Raw genomic sequence first — 19,654 nt, 5'->3', positions numbered from 1 at the left:
GTACACAAGGTTATAGGTTAATGAGTTCTTGGACAAAATCCCAAAATGGGTCTCACTGAAAGCAGTTTTGGTGAGAGCCAAGACGCTGGGATCCAAAAATGCTGTTGATGATTTTGTTTGATTTGAGGCTACAGTGGAACCAGAGGAATGGGCCCTCTTCCATCAGTCTTCCGTAAATATTGCTTCTCCTAAACAGGCTTTTGACAGGATTTGGACATTTCAAGATTTTATTTCCTGGCAAAGGTCAACAGCACTCTCCAACAGAACTTTCTGCATGTGACCCTTGAACACTTGAAATGTGGCTCGTGTGACTGAGAAACTAAACTCTTAAGTATTAGTGCATTATAACTGTAATGTGTATAACCAACCGTATGCGACTCGTGGACATGTTGGATACACAGGTCTACAGGGAAGATTTCCTGTGGCAGTGGTAGAGGATGGATTTAGATATGATCAAGGTGAAATGCTGAAACCACAGCCCTAAATGATTAAATGGTTAAAGAATTTTGTGGGGACTTCCCTAGCAGTCTGTGGTTTAGACTCTGTAGAAGGTGCAGTTTCAACACCTGGTTGGGGAACTAAGATCCTGCATGCCACACAGTACAGCAAAAAAGAAAAGATAAAGAAGAATTTTGTGGAGTTATTCAATGTAAATCACATGAGTAGCTCTATTTCTGCATCCTGTAAAGAGTAGATTATAAATCACCGCGCTCCCCTGAGGCTACTCCTCATTCATGACATGGCTCTGGGGGTGCTTATTCCAGTGGTCTCTCCTGCAGGGACTATGTGTGCAGACCATCTAAAAGTTGCTTCAAATCTGTAACCTTTGGGAACCATCATGGAAGGAAGAGAGAGAAAAAAAAAAAGTCCTATTTAATGTTCCCTCTGGGCTTCTCCCGGAGAAGGCAGTGGCACCCCACTCCAGTGCTCTTGCCTGGAAAATCCATGGACGGAGGAGCCTGGGAGGCTGCAGTCCATGGGGTCGTGAAGAGCTGGACACGACTGAGCGACTTCACTTTCACTTTTTACTTTCATGCATTGGAGAAGGCAATGGCAACCCACTCCAGCGTTCTTGGCTGCTGTCTATGGGGTCACACAGTCGGACACGATTGAAGCGACTTAGCAGCAGAAGCAACAGCAGCGGGGCTTCTCCAGTGGCTCAGCGGTAAAGAATCTGTCTGCAATGCAGGAGATGCAGGAGACACAGGTTCCCAGGATCGGGAAGATCCCCTGGAGGAGGGCATGGCAACCCACTCCAGCATTCTTGCCTGGAGAATCCCATGGACAGAGGAGCCTAGTGGGCTACAGTCCATGGGGTTGCAAAAGAGTCAGACACGACTGAGCGCACGCATGCAACATTCCTTCAACAATCTAAACTTTACTTTTCTTTACAAACTGCCTGTATACTTGTGGAAAGACAAACAGGACTGTCTGACCCTGAAGACTTAGGTTGCCTGGCAACAATCTGAATGGGTCCAGAACTTCCCCACCCTCCAGCAGGAGGGGCTGTGTCCAAAGGCAACTCCCCCCAGGTCAACAGGTGCTGGCAGCAGGCACTGCAGACTCGCTCCCTGAACAGCTGCCACCTAACTTCAGACTGCCTGATGCTCAGGCAGGCATTGTGTCCCCATTGGAAGGCCACGCAAATGCTTGCTCTATAAAAAGGGAAAGCAACTGAGTGGGGGTGGAGGACTTGAGTCCTTCTCCAGGGGTCCCAGCCCAAACTTCCTTCCATGGAGCCCTGAGATCCGAGACAATGCTTATGTTCCACCTTACTCCTGTGTTCCCACCTGTTCCGGGAAACTCTCACCTTGTTTGCTCAAGAACAACGTGAAGGACACATTTTAAATAAAGATAATCTGTATTTTCCCTCAAGTAGCTAACATCGAGGAAAGCATCAAAGAAGATTCAACATGTGATCATAGAGAAGAGAAGGTGCTTGCATAAAATCTGTGGATTATATGGTATGAGGGTTTCAGTGTTAACTTCCTGATTTTGATGGTGACCATTTTGCTTAGGTAGGAGAACGTCCTTGTTTGTAGAAATTACAAATTAAAACATTGAGGGGTGATGGGGTACCATATCAGTCACTTACTCTCAAACTGTTCGAGGGAATTTCTTCCATTCTTGAAATGCTTCTGTATGTTTGAAATTATTTTAAAATCAGCAACAAAAAAAGTATGTCAAATAAAAAAAGGAAATCTACTCCCCTCCCTGGGGTTAGCCCTCTCGCTGGTCTTTCTTCCTGTAGGAGACAAGTTTCTGCACATGTGGGAAGACTTGTTGGGGCAGAGGACAGAGAGAGACGGGAAAGGGACACCACCCGTGAGAATGACCACGGTGTCCAGCAGGATCAGCTGTCTCCGAGGTGGAGAAGATACCGCAGACCACATGCGCCAGGGGTGGCTGGGGAAATAGAGACTCCCATGGAGGAGGATGGGGGAAACGCTGGTATCCCGCGGCAGCCAGGAGACGGTGTGTACGTGCGAGCTGTAGGAAATGGGGCCACGTGAACATGCCACGGGTTGCAGGTGGCCACCAGAAACCAGGAGAGACACAGGGGAAGGGTTTTCCCTCAGAGCCATCAGAAGGAACCAAGCCTGCCGACACCTTGATGGTATGTTTCTGGCCACCAGAGCAGGAAGACAATAAATTCCAATTGTTTTAAGCCACCCGGTGGGTAATGCAGAGAGTTTTGCAGAATTCAAGGGAAGTTGAACAGCGTGGGTATCAGGAAAGGTGGGAACCAGGGTCATCTTAGGAACCCAGCACTGTCACATGGGCCTCCGAGATTCTGCTCCTCTGTGTCCCCTCCTCCAGCTCTTTCAGTCTCAGTGATTCAATTTAAATAAAATAAGAGAAAAAAGTTAGCCCGGGTTATGCGACAATCCTTCCCTTGGTCAAATCTCCATGGGCTGGAAGACAGTCCGGCATTAAAACTCTGCTGGTCAAGACCTACCCCTTGTGGATGAGGGAAGAGTCCTCGGTAAAGGGGCGTCTCAGGGGAGGCTGGGTATCCCCAGACCTCACCTCCGGCGCTTCTGTCAAGTAACAGATCGTTGAGAGAGAGCAGTGGCTTCTAATTCTAATGATTATAACCTCCTGTTTGTTGTTGTTTAGTCGAGCAGTTGTGTCTGACTCTTTGCGACCCTGTGGCCTGCCCTCCTTGGTCCATGGGATTTCCCAGGCAGGATTACTGTAGTGAATTGTCATGCCCTCCTCCAGAGGGCATGGTCTTCCTGACCCAGGGATCAAACTCACATCTCTTATGTTGCCTGCATTGCCAAGCAGGTTTTTTACCGCTAGCACCACCTGGAAAGCCAAGTGGATTCTCTACTGCTGAGCCACCAGGGAAGCCTGATCGTAATACCCTGGAAAACTTTAAAAATGATAAATGTCTGGTCTCTACCCCCCAAATCCCCTATGGGAATCTCAACAAGTGCGGCCTGAGATTTTTGTTTCCCCCAAAACTCATTAGGTAATTATGATGACGAACCCATACGAACAGAGGGCCCAGGCTAATTTAAGGCTGTTGAAGAAGATTCTCCATCTGAGTGACTTGAACTTCCTTAGAAGAAGCATAGTACGTCGTTGGCTCAGAGGATGAAATTCCAGGCAGATTTTTGAAAAGGTTCTCTGAGTCCTCGTAAATTAAACTGCTTTATAGTCCCTGGTGGCTCAGACGGTAAAGCGTCTGCCTACCACGCAGGATTCGATTCCTGGTGCGGAAAGATCCCCTGGAGAAGGCAATGGCACCCCACTCCAGTATTTTTGCCTGGAAAATCCCATGGACAGAGGAGCCTGGTGGGCTGCAGTCCATGGGGTCGCAAAGAGTCAGACATGACTGAGCGACTTCAATTTTGGTTTGGATAGTCCCAAAAATAGCTGCACAGGAAAGACATGTGGGTGTGTAAGACAGATTCATTTTCACAACCTGACTTTTCCTGCACGGGTTGGTCTTTGAATTTATTGTGCGCTGTCAAATGATGATCAGCTTAATGAATCAACTGATTTATCCCTGTTTTGATAAGTGTGTCACACCCTGGGGGAGACCAAGGAACTTGCACCCTTAAATTGAGAGTCATTAATGGAACATGGTTGGAGAAGGCAATGGCACCCCACTCCAGTACTCTTGCCTGGAAAATCCCATGGATGGAGGAGCCTGGTAGGCTGCAGTCCATGGGGTCGCTAAGAGTTGGACACGACTGAGCGACTTCACTTTCACTTTTCACTTTCATGCTTTGGAGAAGGAAATGGCAACCCACTCCAGTGTTCTTGCCTGGAGAATCCCAGGGATGGGGGAGCCTGGTGGGCTGCCATCTCTGGGGTAGTACAGAGTCGGACATGACTGAAGTGACTTAGCAGTAGCAGCAATGGAACATGGTAACCTCTATCGTATGTGGTCTGGATTCGATAACATCTTCTAATGGAAATACTGACATTCTGCCAGCAACTGGGAACATGATTTATTGAAATATCTTGACCAAAAATCACTCATCAGTTTCAGATTTGAAAAGATTTTTTTCTTCATGCTTACTGAGAGCAATGGTTTGAAACTTATCTGTACTGACAGGAATAACTGAAAACATAGATATACACTTTCTAAATATTTGCGTAACGGAGGGTAGAGTTCGATAAAAGTCACTCATGCACTTGCACACAAAAAAGAAAACACACACACACACACAACCTATGCTCCCCAAGTTCCCCATTTAGAAGAAAGGACATGCTAATCAAACTCACCCCTATCTAACACTTATTAAACTACTTGCTGGGAATAATATGAAATTGAGGCTTTTGCAAAATACTTGAATGCCGTTTGGAATTTGGTCTGTAGGCACAGAGGGCTTAGAATTTTATCTTACTGTGGGCTGAGCCAGGGATTAGATAGCAATTAAACAACTTCAGATTGCTTCCTGAGTGGGAGGCATCATCCTAAGTGCTTTTGTTAACTCATTCACAGTCCATAGAAATCTCCAGGCCAGAATACTGGAGTGGGTAGCCTTTCTGTTCTCCAGGGCATCTTCCCAACCCAGGGATCGAACCCAGGTCTCCTACATTGCAGGTGGATTCTTTACCAGCTGAGCCATAAGGGAAGCCCCATTTAAACTTCAGAGCAAACCTATTAGATTGGTAATAATAATAGGACCATTTGTTACCATCACTTAACAGATGAGGAAACTGGGGTACCTGGAAATGCCTTAATGCACCCAAGTCACACAGTTCATAAGTCATGGTCAGTCAGTTCAGTCGCTCAGTCGGGTCCGACTCTTTGTGACCCCGTGGGCTGCAGCACGCCAGGCTTCCCTGTCCATCACCAACTTCCGGAGCTTGTTCAAACTCTATCGAGTCAGTGATGCCATCCAACCATCTCATCCTCTGTCATCCCCTTCTTCTCCTGCCCCCAATCCCTCCCAGCATCAAAGTCTTTTCCAGGGAGTCTTTGCATCAGGTGGCCAAAATATTGGAGCTTCAGCTTCAGCATCAATCCTTCCAATGAATATTCAAGGGTTGATTTCCTTTAGGATTGACTGGTTGGATCTCCTTGCAATCTAAGGGACTCTCAAGCATCTTCTCCATCACCACAGTTCAAAAGCATCAATTCTTTGGCACTCAGCTTTCTTCATAGTCCAACTCTCACATCCATACATGACTACTGGAAAAACCATAGCTTTGACTAGATGGACCTTTGTTGGCAAAGTAACATCTCTGCTTTTTAATATGCCGTCTAGGTTGATCATAACTTTTTTTCCAAGGAGTAAGCGTCTTTTAATTTCATGGCTGCAGTCATCAACTGCAGTGATTTTGGAGCCCAAGAAAATAAAGTCTGTCACTGTTTCTATTGTTTCCCCATCCATTTCCCATGAAGTGATAGGACCGGATACCTGGGTTCAAACCCAGACAGTCTGGCCTGGGACTCTGGTTTAATAAGAAATGCATTTGGTTGCTGTCCTGGTCCTAGGAATTTCCTGATGATAGGAAGGTCTTTTGTTATTCATAATGAACCCCCTGCCATCCCATCTAAGTTATGTTAAAGAGTGGACATAGGGTGGAGCCCCTACAGAGCCTCAGAATAGGGCTGGTCACCAGAAAGACCAAGTTATTAGAAGACTGGAGCTTTCACCCACTGACCTTTGGGAAGCGGGATGGTGGCTGGGGGTCTTGCGCTTAGTCACTTAGTCATGTTCAACACTTTGGGACCTTATGGATTGTAGCCCGCCAGGCTCCTCTGTCCATGGAGTTTTCCAGCAAGAATACTGGAGTGGGTTGTCATTTCCTTCTCCAGGGGATCTTCCTGACTCAGAGATTAAACCCACATCTGGTGGCTCAGAGGTTAAAGTGTCTGCCTGCAATGCAGGAGACCTGGGTTCGATCCCTGTCAGGAAGATCCCCTGGAGAAGGAAATGGCAACCCACTCCAATATTCTTGCCTGAAGAATCCCATGGACAGAGGAGCCTGGTGGGCTACAGTCCACCGGGTCGCAAAGAGTCAGACACGACTGAGCGACTTCAAATAAAAAAAATCCTGTATTGGCAGGCGGATTCTTCACCACTGATCCACCCGAGGAAGCTCAATGCAGGGGACACAGTTTCAATCCTTGGTCTGGGAAGATTCCACATTTCCCTCGCAAAACCAGGCCCCAGGTGCCACAACTACTGAGACCAAAGTCAAGAGCATGCTCACTGCAAGTAGAGAAAGCCTGCATGCAGCAACAAAGACCCAGCCGGGCCAAAAATAAATAATAAATAAACAAAAATGAGAAAGCAAAACGCGATACAGAATATGCAGAGGACGGGCGACACAGGACAGAGGGTTCAGATGGAAATCATGGGAAAGCTTGTCTTTTGGAAAATTTTCTGTTGCGAAGAATAAGACAAGGTTCCAAAGAGGACATACAGATGGCTAACAAATACATAAAAAGATGCTCAACATCGCTCATTATTAGAGAAATGCAAATCAAAACTACAATGAGATGTCACCTCACAGCAGTCAGAATGGCCATCATCAAAAAGTGTACAAACAATAAATGCTGGAGAGGGTGTGGAGAAAAGGGAACACTCTTTTCTTGGAGAAAAGGGAATGCTTTTGTGGGAATGTAAACTGGTACAGCCACTATGGAAGACAGTATGGAGATTCCTTAGAATACTAGGAATAAAACCTCCATATGACCCAGCAATCCCACTCCTAGGAATACACCCCGAGCAAACCAAAATTGAAAAAGACACACGTATCCCATTGTTCATTGCAGCACTATTTACACTAGCTAGAACAAGGAAGCAACCTAGATGTCCATCGACAGATGAATGGGTAAGAAGTCGTGATGCATGTACACAGTGGAATATTACTCAGCCCTAAAAAGGAACACATTTGAGTCAGTTCTGATGAGGTGGTTGAATCTAGAACCTATTATACAGAGTGAAGTGAGTCAGAAAGAGAAAGATAAATATCGTATTCTAACCCACATATATGGAATCTAGAAAAATGGTACTGAAGATTTATTTACAGGGCAGCAATGAAGAAACAGAAATAGAGAAGAGACTTATGATGTCTGACGCAGGATGCAGCATGCTTGGGGCTGGTGCATGGGGATGACCCAGAAAGACGTTATGGGGAGGGAGGTGGGAGGGGGGTTCATGTTTGGGAATGCATGTAAGAATTAAAGATTTTAAAATGTAAAAAATAAAAAACTAAAACTAAAAAAAAAAAAAAAAAAAAGAGAAGAGACTTATGGACATGGGGAAAGGGGAGGAGAGGGTGAGATGTATGGAAAGAGTAACATGGAAAGTTACATTACCATATGTAACCTAGATACCAATGGGAATTTGCTGTATGGCTCAGGAAACTCAAACAGGGGCTCTGTGTCAACCTAGAGGGGTGGGATGCGGGGGAAGATGGGAGGAAGGTTCAAAAGGGAGGGGATATATGTGTACCTATGGCTAAGTCATGCTGAGGTTTGGCAGAAAACAACAAAATTCCGTAAAGCAATTATCCTTCAATTAAAAAAAAAGAGAATAAGACAGGGATGTGGAGACAACAAGCTATTATCAAAGCATAAAATCTTTGTATGTTTGTTTATAAGGATAGAAAAGACATAGTAGGTGCTGAGTTAGTTCACAAACAAAATTAAAGCTCACTCTTATTTTGTGCTTTCTCCACATAGAGCACCGTTCTAAGCATTTTACATATATTGATTTATTTTTTATTCCTGCGATCCTATATGAAGGAGAGCTTTTATTCTCATCATCCCGATTATATGTGTGAGGAAACTCGCACAGAAGACACTTGCCCAGTTCTGTGCTCTGAAGCTCCTCACTCCTGCCTGGAATGATGAGTTCGAAGATCAGACGGAGATAAGACTTTTAGAAGGTCTTATTTTAAAAAATAAATCCACGATAAATGGAATCAATTGTATTAATGATTTCATCTGTTACCCAGGAGATGAATATGGCCATGGAAGCCATTAGCGAGAAAGCCTTGTAGATTTACAAAAGAGCAGTATTTTAAAAAACCTCTCTTCCTCACCACTGTGTTCTCAGCATCCAGCTCCATGCGCAAAACGGGCATTCCAGAAATGCCTGTTGAACAATGAATGAGTAACTCCGAGCCACAAATTATTATGACCTGCTTGGTAATATTTACTGGTGCTGACATAATTTTTAGTCATGATAAAATGATACTGTGACAGAGAAAAGTACTATTTTTAAATCTATAACCTCTCGTTTAGTTTTTCACAGGAAGGTTACTCCTTTTAAGAATCTAAAAAAGGATACTTCTTACTGTCCTGTCTTTGTCTGTTCGGACTGCTGTGACGAAGACTCCACAGACTGAGTGGCTTATAAACCACAGGACTCGACTCCTAACAGTTCTGCAGGCTGGAAATGCAAGGTCACGGTGCTGGCAGGTTGCGTCTGGTGTGAGCCCACTTCCTTATTGACGACACCTTCTCGCTGTGTCTTAGCATGCTGGAAGAGATGAGGGGTCTTGCTCAGGCCTCCTTTGTATCCACAAGTTTCACTCATGAGGGCCCTGCCCTCACGACCTACCGCTGCTACTGCTGCTAAGTCGCTTCAGTCGTGTCCAACTCTGTGCAACCCCATAGACGGCAGCCCACCAGGCTCCCCCATCCCTGGGATTCTCCAGGCAAGAACACTGGAGTGGGTTGCCATTTCCTTCTCCAATGCATGAAAATGAAAAATGAAAGTGAAGTCGCACAGTCGTGTCCGACTCTTAGCGACCCCCTGTACTGGAGTGGGGTGCCATCGCCTTCTCCAGCCCTCACGACCTAATCACACTCAAAATCCTCACCTCCAAACACCGTCCCCCATGTTAGGACTTAAACATATGAACTTAGGGGACTCGTGTAGGACCTTGGCCATCTCCAATTAGTTTCTGGGTTTTTCCTCTCCTTAAGTGTTCCTTGGGTTGTGTGTGTCTGTGTGTGTGGGGTGGTGTTTTTTGGTTTTGTGTTTTGTATTTTTCCAAAATGGTCTGTGTTGCTTAAACAGCAGAGGGAGATAAAATTAATGAATTGAGATTGCTGCTATCATCCAATGTTTCCAAGGCACAAAATATTTGAAAACTGAAAGTGTCAGTTTTCTATTCCACTAGAAATGAGGTTTGAACAGGGAGCAGGAGAGGGGGCTTCGTGGCTCTGTCGTGTACAGTTCTTTGCGACCCCGTGGACAGTAGCTCAATAGGCCCCTCTGTCCATGGGATTCTCCAGGCAAGAATACTGGAGTGAGTCACCATTCCTTTCTCCAGGGGATCTTCCCAACCCAAGGATCAAATCCAGGTCTGCTCCATTGCAGGGAGATTCTTTGTTATCTGAACCACCAGGGGGAAGTATGAGAAGAGCAGTTAAAATAAGACGCTAGTGTTGAAGTATTGCTTCCTGTGTTGAGAACACCTAACTTGTCCAATAAAACCTTCCAGAGGGGACCTGAAGAGACAGCACTCTGACTTGCAGACTCGCAACTCCACACAGCAAACCTCAGGAAGTGGCAAAGAAGGTAGACCCAGAGGCCCCTGGAGTCTGCCAGGTCACCTCCAAAGGATATAGTGATCAAGTGGGAAAAAAAAGTTCTGGACCACAGAACTCCTTTAACTATAACATGTGGTCCATCTGCCTGTCATGTAATGACTGATCGATGCTTGCTCCCTCACTAAGTTGTGTCGGACTCTTTGCGACCCTAGGGACTGTAGCCCGCCAGGCTCCTCCGTCCATGGGATTCTCCAGGCAAGAACATTGGAGTGGATTGCCTTGCCCCCCCACCAGGGGATCTTCCCCACCCAGGGACTGAACCGGTATTTCCTGCCTCTTCTGCGTTGCAAGCAGATTCTTTACCCGCTGAGTCACCTAGGATACCCAGTGACTAATACGTGTGACTTTAAATCTACCTTTTTATTTGTTCCACCAATTCATATATTTTGGGGATGGTTAGTTATATGTGCCAATTTGACAGGGCTGCAGGGTGCCCAGATATTTGATCAAACATTATTCTGGGAAGGTTTCTGGGAGCATATTTTGGGTGAGATTAACATCTTAGTCCACAGAGTAAAGCAGATCATCCTCCAGAAGGTGGGTGGGCCTCACCCAATCAGTTCAAGGGCTGGATCTAACACAAAGACCCCTCCTCTCCCATCAAGAAACAATTATTTCGTCTGCACTGTCACTGTCCTGGGTCTCCAGGCTGCTGGTCCACACTGAAGAATTAGACCTGCCAGTCTTCATCATCTTGTGAGCCAATTCCTTATAATAAATCTCTCATCTCTTTCTCTGTATATCCACATCCTATTGATTCTATTTCTCTGGAAAAAAATCTGAAAAAGGAGATAGATAAATGGATACCTATACTATAGCTATATCTATCTATCTATATACGAATCACTTTGCTGTATACCGAAACTAACACAACGCTGAAAATCAACTATCCTTCAGCGTAAGTTTGGGAATCATATCCTGATTGTGATACCCTGCATAAGCTGTTAGGCCCTGTTTGTGAGTCTATTTATTGGTCCACAGCCCTGTGTTACTCCAGGAGGAACATGGCTGAGGTTACATCGTAAGTTTCTAATAGAATAAGGGGTATGCCTCAGTTTTTTTATTTTCCATTTATTGATCCAGACACTAAACAAATCAAAAACAGTATATGAGCCTCTTTTTTTTGCTCTGAGAGGGTTCTCAGCACTTTTTATCAGTACAATCCCTGCTAATCCAGAAAGGGCCAGCACATTGCTCTTATTAATATGCTGAAAATATTTGCTTCCAACATCTGTCATTTTGCATAACTATGAATACAAACCATAGACACCATCTGGGATGTCACAGCAAAGGGGAATGTGACTGTTTGAAATTCCCTTCCAATTTAATTTCACAGTTTTTAAAACTCTTGTTCTCCTTCCATGATAATCATAGGGGAAAATAATTAACAATTATCCTCTGAGTGATAAAATTACTACAAATTAAGAAACTGTGATGAATGTAATTTCCAAATAATTACGTGAAAGAAGCATGAAAAGTTCAGAACTAATGAAACAAAATTAATTAAAGCTACTGAGAGATCATTTTGGTATTTATTTGTTTTGGTCCCTTGAGGACAGACTGTCCCAAGAGGCTTGACAACGCTGAGAACTACAATTCTAAAAGAGATCCGAGGGACTTCCATGGCGATCTGCTGGCTGAGACTCCAAGCTTCCAGTGCAGGGGGCTCGGGTTCATTCTCTGGTCGGGGAACTATGATGTTACATGCCGTGTGGCAAAATAATAATACTCAGCAATAATACCAGTGATAAAGGTAGTTACATAAATAAACAAATAAATAAAAATTAAAAAAAGAAAAGAAATCTGAAGAGTTTGCTCAGAAATGTACTTGGCAAATGTGTTGGGTTGCATTACCCGTGGCACATGGTATATAGGTCTCATCAGAACCTTCAGGAAAACATAGTGATGCAAAGTGTTAAATTTGTTGATGTGAATATGAGGTGGGGTCGGATGTGTTGATGCCTAAACTAGTGCTTCCATATTGGGAGTTGACATCGGAAAAGTAAACTAAGTCAGACCTCTGAAAATTATTTCCTCTATAAAAACAAGAAAAAGGGTAAAAAAAAAAAAAAAAAAGGTCAGAATTTAGTCTTTTCAAAAGTGTTTCTGGGGATTTCCCTGGTGATTTAGTAGCTAAGACTCTGCCTTCCAATGCAGGGCGTACAGGTTCCATCCCTGGATGGGGAATTAAGATTCTACATGCCAAGGGGTACAGCTTAAAAAGAAATTGTGCTGGACTAACCAAACAGCTAAGTGTTAAAAAAAAAAAAAAAAAAGAATCTAGACACAGACATCATACTATTCACAAAAATTGAGAATGGACTATAGACTGAAATGTAAAATGAAAAGCTATAAACTTCTAGATGAAAACATAAGAGAAACTATAAATGGACCTTGGATATGGCTGTAACTTAAGACACAACACCAAGGGTACAGTCCATGAAAGAAAGGATAAGCTAGTTTTCATTAAAATAATATTTAAAACTTCTGCTATGTGTAAGACAATATCACTGTGGCTTGAGAAGACAAGCCACATTCTGGGAGAAAATATTTGTAAAAGACACATTTGATAAATGACTGTTTCTGAAATATAGAGTATACTCATAAAACTCAGTACTAAAAATAAGAAAATGCTGATTAAAATGGGCCCAAGACCTGAACAGACATCTCACCAAAGAAGATACACAGATGGCGAATAATCATATAAAAAGATGTTTCACATCCTGGGTCATCAGGGAAATGCAAATTAAAACGGTAACAAAATGGTTTTTTTTTTTTTCTTTTTTCTTCCAGCCACCTTCAAGATTTTATCTTTTTCCTGGTTTTTAGCAATTTGACCATGAAGTGCCTGCATGATTTTTTTTTCCTCCAGCTTAGAGTTCTCTGAATTTCTTGAATCTGTGATTTGTTTTCTTGTGTTAATTTTGGAAAATTCTCAACAATTATCTGTTTCATTGTTTTGTTGTTGTTACTGTCGCTATTCTCTTTTCCTTCTTGGACTCCAACTTCAACTATTGTCCAACAGTTGTTTGATATTGTCCAACAGCTTTTGTGGCTCTGTTAGGCCACTCAGTCATATTTGACTCTTTGAGACCCCATGGACTGTAGCCTGCCAGGCTCTTCTGTCCACGGAGTTCTCCACACAAGAATACTGGATTGGGTTGTCATTCCCTTCTCCAGGGGATCCTCGCAGTGCTGGGATTGAACTTAGGTCTCCTGCATTGCAGGCAGATCCTTTACCGTCTGAGCCACAGTGGAAGCTATCATGTTGCTCTAGGCTTAAAAAAATAAAACAACTTGGTTTTCTCTTCATGTTTCAGTTTGGATAATTCCTATGAATATATCAGCTCTTCCCAATCTGCTATAAGCCCATTATAGGAATTCTTCATCTCTAACATCATGGCATTTGATTTCTCAAATTTCCATTTTACTCTTTTTTATAGTTTCTATCTCTCTGGAAAAAACCTCCCTTTTGTTCATGTATACTGTTCACATTTTCCTCTAATTTCTTTAGAATGAAAGTGAAAGTCACTCAGTCGTGTCCGACTCTTTGCGACCCCATGGACTACAGAGTCCATCGAATTCTCCAGGCCAGAATACTGGAGTGGGTAGCCTTTCCCTTCTCCAGGGGATCTCCCCAACCCAGGGGGAAGATTGAGCCCAGGGATCGAGCCCAGGGATCGAACCCAGGTCTCCCCCATTGTAGGCTGATTCTTTACCAACTGAGCTATCAGGGAAGTGTTAATCATAATTATTTTAAAGACCTGTATGATTGTTCCAACAACAGTTCAGTTCAGTTCAGTTCGGTCACTCAGTCATGTCCGACTCTTTGCGACCCCATGAATCGCAGCACGCCAGGCCTCCCTGTACATTACCATCTCCCAGAGTTCACTCAAACTCATGTCCATTGAGTCGGTGATGCCATCCAGCCATCTCATCCTCGGTCGTCCCCTTCTCCTCCTGCCCCCAATCCCTCCCAGCATCAGGGTCTTTTCCAATGAGTCAAATCTTTCCATGAGGTGGCCAAAGTATTTGAGTTTCAGCTTTAGCATCATCCCTCCCAAAGAACACCCAGGACTGATCTCCTTTAGTATGGGCTGGTTGAATCTCTTTGCCAATCTAAGGGTGTCTCAAGAGTCTTCTCCAACACCATAGTTCAAAAGCATCAATTCTTCGGCACTCAGCCTTCTTCACAGTCCAACTCTCACATCCATACATGACCACTGGAAAAAGCCTTGACTAGACAGACCTTTGTTGGCAAAGTAATGTCTCTGCTTTTCAATATGCTATCTAGGTTCATCATAACTTTCCTTCCAAGGAGTAAGCATCTTTTAATTTCATGGCTGCAATCACCATCTGCAGTGATTTTGGAGCCCCCCAAAATAAAGTCTGACACTGTTTCCATTGTTTCCCCATCTATTTCTCATGAAGTGTTGGGACCAGATGCCATGATCTTCATTTTCTGAATGTTGAGCTTTAAGCCAAACTTTTCACTCTACTCTTTCGCTTTCATCAAGAGGCTTTTTAGTTCCTCTTCACTTTCTGCCAGGAAGGTGGTGTCATCGGCATATCTGAGGTTATTGATTTCTCCCGGCAATCTTGATTCCAGCTTGTGTTTCTTCCAGTCCAGCATTTCTCATGATGTACTCTGCATAAAAGTTAAATAAGCAGGGTGACAATATACAGCCTTAACGTCCTCCTTTTCCTATTTGGAACCAGTGTGTTGTTCCATGTCCAGTTCTAACTGTTGCTTCCTGACCTGCATATAGGTTTCTCAAGAGGCAGGTCAGGTGGTCTGGGATTCCCAACACTTTCAGAATTTTCCACAGTTTATTGTGATCCACACAGTCAAAGGCTTTGGAATAGTCAATAAAGCAGAAATAGATGTTTTTCTAGAACTCTCTACCTTTTTCTATGATCCATCGGATGTTGGCAATTTGATCTCTGGTTCCTCTGCCTATTCTAAATCCAGCTTGAACATCTGGAAGTTCACAGTTCACGTATTGCTGAAGCTTGGCTTGGAGAATTTTGAGCATTACTTTACTAGCATGTGAGATGAGTGCAATTGTGCGGTAGTTTGAGCATTCCTTGACATTGCCTTTCTTTGGGATTGGAATGAAAACTGACCTTTTCCAGTCCTATGGCCACTGCTGAGTTTTCCAAATTTGCTGGCATATTGAGTGCAGCACTTTCACAGCATCATCTTTCAGGATTTGAAATAGCTCAGCTGGAATTCCATCACCTCCACTAGCTTTGTTCATAGTGATGCTTTCTAAGGCCCCCTTGGGTTCTCATTCCAGGATGTCTGGCTCTAGGTGAGTGATCATACCATCATGATTATCTTTGTCATGAAGATCTTTTTTGTACAGTTCTTCTGTGTATTCTTGCCACCTCTTCTTAATATCTTCTGCTCTGTTAGGTCCATAGCATTTCTGTCCTTTATCGAGCTCATCTTTGCATGAAATGTTCCCTTGGTATCTCTAATTTTCTTGAAGAGATCTCTAGTCTTTCCCATTCTGTTGTTTTCCTCTATTTTTTTGCACTGATCGCTGAAGAAGCCTTTCTTATCTCTTCTTGCTATTCTTTGGAACTCTGCATTCAGATGCTTATACAAGAACAATAATTTTTTATAATTTTTAATTTTGAAAGAAAAGAAACCATTTGAGCATTTGTGGTCTGTAACAACATGATAAATTTCTGATACATTATCTTAAAATTTAAAGTTTAGCACATCTAGAGATTATTCTCACAGAATAATTTTTCTAAAAAAGATTTTACTCAATACAAAATATATTTTATGTAAGTCTGAATTCTTTTAAATTTTAAATTATACCCTGGCATTTTAAGGTTTCCTCTAACTTATGGAGGTTTTTTAAATTGACTTCATAATTCTCACATAACTTAAAATGCTTATTTATGTATTCTATAATTACACCTTCAATTACAACAAAAATTTAATTTTAAGAATTTCTCCCTTGTTAATAATTGGTTTATTTGAAGCATCTTATGAAAGTAGTATTCTTTTCCATTGAATGCAATGACCTTTAAATTTAATTTCCAGGCCTGTGGATGTTTGCTTTGCTTTGCAATGTTCCAGCAGTTTTATAAACTGGAGATCCAAAACTCTGAGAATTCTAATAACTCCCTGATATGCTTTGCTGCAGTTCCCATGTGGACGCTTTCCTTTTGTAATAACTTACTGACAAACTTAAACGCTTGAGCCCCCGCAGTTCCCTGTCCCAGTGCTCAGGCCAGGGAGTGTTTGTGCGAACACTAAAGGATGGGCTCTGGGGACAGAGGGTCAGGACTCCCCAGCCTGGATGCTGGCACTGCCCCATGCCGCGCCCCTCTTTATGCTCGTGGCCGCAGCTGTTGTCTCGGCCACGCGGCTTCTGCTCCTGCAACTCTCACCACTGATCAGGGCCCGGTCCCAGACCCCACGGAGCCCAGGCTGTCCAGAAGATACGCGTATGTATGTGTGCTTGGCCATCGGGCCAATTGCTCAGTGCCAGGCCCCTGGTTTATCTCTGCTGCTGATATGCTTATTTCCATCGTCACATAGAACTTGCTTACAAAACGCAAGTACAAAGGTGAAATTATCAAAACTTTCAAGATGGCAACTGCAAAGCCTAAACCACACACACTAAGTGAGAAACCACACAATACATGATTCCGTTCATATGAAACCAAGTCACAGACTCGGGAAGGCAGCCTCGGCTTCCATTTGCCCTTTTCTCAGTGTGGTGCCGCCTTTCAACAGTAGTGCCGGGGGCGCTGGAAGCAGGCATCGTCTACCTGTGTAACGCCCCCCACCTCACCCTGTTGCGCTGATTGGAAGTAAGCAAATACCTCTCCTCCAACCATTATTCTCAAGCTTCATTGATACATCACTGAATGATTTATTAGCTCATATGAATACCTAGATTTTCTAAAATCAAATTGTTTATATAAACAAGGGACTTAAAAAAATTATTTGCCCACAATGTACGCATAGTGGGGATAACCCTGACTTCCTATAAGCCTATAAGCTTCTTGAGAATAGGAATTTTGTTTGCTTTGCTTGTTATGTGTCCCTAGTTCCATATTGTTTTGTACTGATTGTTCTCTGCTAATCAACTCCTAGTGAAATTCATGAATGTCTCTAAATGATGTGATAGATTGTATAGAAGCCACTTTGCTGGAAACTATTGCAGTAATCAGGATTTAGAGATTATTTTGTAAGCCAGAGACTGCCATATTGCTCTTTGGATGCATGCGTGTTTAGTCACTCAGCTGTGTCCGACTCGTGGCAACTCCATGGGCTATAACCCTCCAGGTTCCTCTGTTTGTGGACTTTTCCAGGCAAGAATACCGGAGTGGGTTGCCATTTCCTTCCCCAGGTGATCTTCCCAACCCGGGAATCTAAACTGTGTCTCTTGCATCCTGCATTGGCAGATGGATTCTTTTTTTTGGTGCGGGGGGGGGGGGGGGTACCCTAGGTGGAACATGAAGCAGGCGGATTCTTTGAGTCACTTGGGAAGTCCTATATCAGTCTTTGCACAAGCCAAATTGAAATCATGTAGCTCTTCTCCGATTTAGTTAATGGTTTATAGAACGCCTGCCAGATTTCAGGCACTTTTACATATATAATTTCAGCTCACCATTCTGGCAGTCAGTACACCATCTGTGTGTACAGTGGAGTAAATAGACACGACAGCTTGGTGTCATCATGTCATTAGCAGAATAAGCATGAACACATAGCACTTGAGTTTCTAGGGCATTCGTTGCCTGTGTCTGAGAGCTCCTAGGCTGCCCCACACGCTTGCCTCTATAGCCTAGGCTACAATGGTTTTTTAATAAGTTCTTCAAAATTAGTTCAAGCAGCCTTGAACGGCTTTGAGGGTGCCATCTCACCCATACCATTCACCCTGGGATCATAAAGGTGGTATTCAGCCTCTCCTACTGCTGCTACAGCCAGTGTCATACATGTGCTAACCTCCAAGCAGTGAAGAAGTATCATTTGTGAAAATGATTGTTGTTCAGTCACCCAGCTGTGTCTGACTCTGCAACCCCATGGACTGCAGCACGCCAGGCCTCCCTGGTCCTCCCAATATTTCAAACCTTTTCATTTCTGTTATATGTGTGATGGTGATCAGTCCTCTTTGATGTTACTCTAATTGTTTTGGGCTCCCATGAACCTCACCCATATCAGACAGCAAACAATGGATAAATACTGTGTGTTCTGACTGCTCCACTGTTCTCCCATCTCTCTTCCTCTCCTCTGGCCTCCCTATCCCCTGAGACACCACAATATTGAAATTAGACCGGTCTATAACCCTACAGTGGCCTCTAAGTGTTCAAGTGAAAGGAAGAGCCAATCAGTGGGGCAAACTTCACTGGGGTCTTATTTTAAGAAATTGTCACAGTCACCTCAGCCTTCAGCAACCACCATCCCAACCAGCCTGCAGCCATTAATCTCGAGGCAAGACCCTCCACCAGTAAAAAATTAGTTTGCTGAAGGCTCAGGTGATGATGATCATTTGTAGGCAATAAAATATTTTTTAAAATACGTGCATTTTTTTAGACTATTTATGCTATTGTACACCTGAAAGAGTACAGTATAGTGTAAACATGCCCTTTTTTGCACTGGAAAACCAAAAAAATCGTGGGCCTCACTTTAATGACGTCTTTATTGCGGTGATCTGGAATCAAACCTGCCTTATCTCTAAGGTCTGCCTGTATAATTTAACTCTAAATATTAGAAGCGTCTCACTTCAGAACTGGGTCCTTTACACCAAGAGCTTTGGGTTAAGGCCATGTTCATGCTAGAGGACATGAAGAATAAAAAGGGCACATTTATAAATAGGCTGGTTGTCAAGCTCCTCCCTCTCTGGAACTTTACTACTGTTCTCTGACATTTTGTCAAATTCTGACGTTAGGCTCGCATGGAAGATGTTGGAACGTGGGAGGAAGGGGGACCTGTGTAGTGTGACATGTGCCTGGCAACCAAAGCTTATAAATCAAGCTGAAACCTGGTGAACCTACAAGATTTATGGCTCATGGGAAAATATGCTAACTCAACTGCAAATTGATACCACACCACACTGGCCTCCGTCTTCTTACATAACATCGCTCAAATTGTCAGGCCGTCTTTGGGACAATTTATTGCAGCACGTTCGATGGAAACAGAGTCTCTGGCCACTTGACTGAGCCCTTTCAGACCAGCTGGAAATGATCTCTGACCAGCTTGCAGAAGAGCTGGGCAGAGCCTCCAATACACACCTTCAGCCAAAACAGTGGAAAGGATTTGAAAAACTGAATTCACAGACATCAAAAAGCTATGGAAATTTTTGTCATGAAATTGAATTTCATAGAACCCTTCAGAATATATACAAAGATTCCACACGCCTTTACTTAGGAAAGCATAACCTGGAACACGATCATAAAGGATAACAAATTAGGAATGTTGAACAAATTAGGAATTGCAATGTCTTCCTCTATCACTCTTTCTTCCCCCTTTCTGTTTCTCTCATGGAAATTACAACATTTGAAACTGCTTCTTGAAGAAGCTGGAGTTTTAACCAGATTTCAGGAATCCCCATTTCCTGGGCAAGTTTTATCTCCTAATCATAG

This window comes from Ovis aries, chromosome 26 (assembly GCF_016772045.2).
Source record: "Ovis aries strain OAR_USU_Benz2616 breed Rambouillet chromosome 26, ARS-UI_Ramb_v3.0, whole genome shotgun sequence".
NCBI lineage: Eukaryota > Metazoa > Chordata > Mammalia > Artiodactyla > Bovidae > Ovis > Ovis aries.
The sequence above is the reverse complement of the archived record's forward strand: the minus strand, read 5'-3'. Positions refer to the sequence as shown.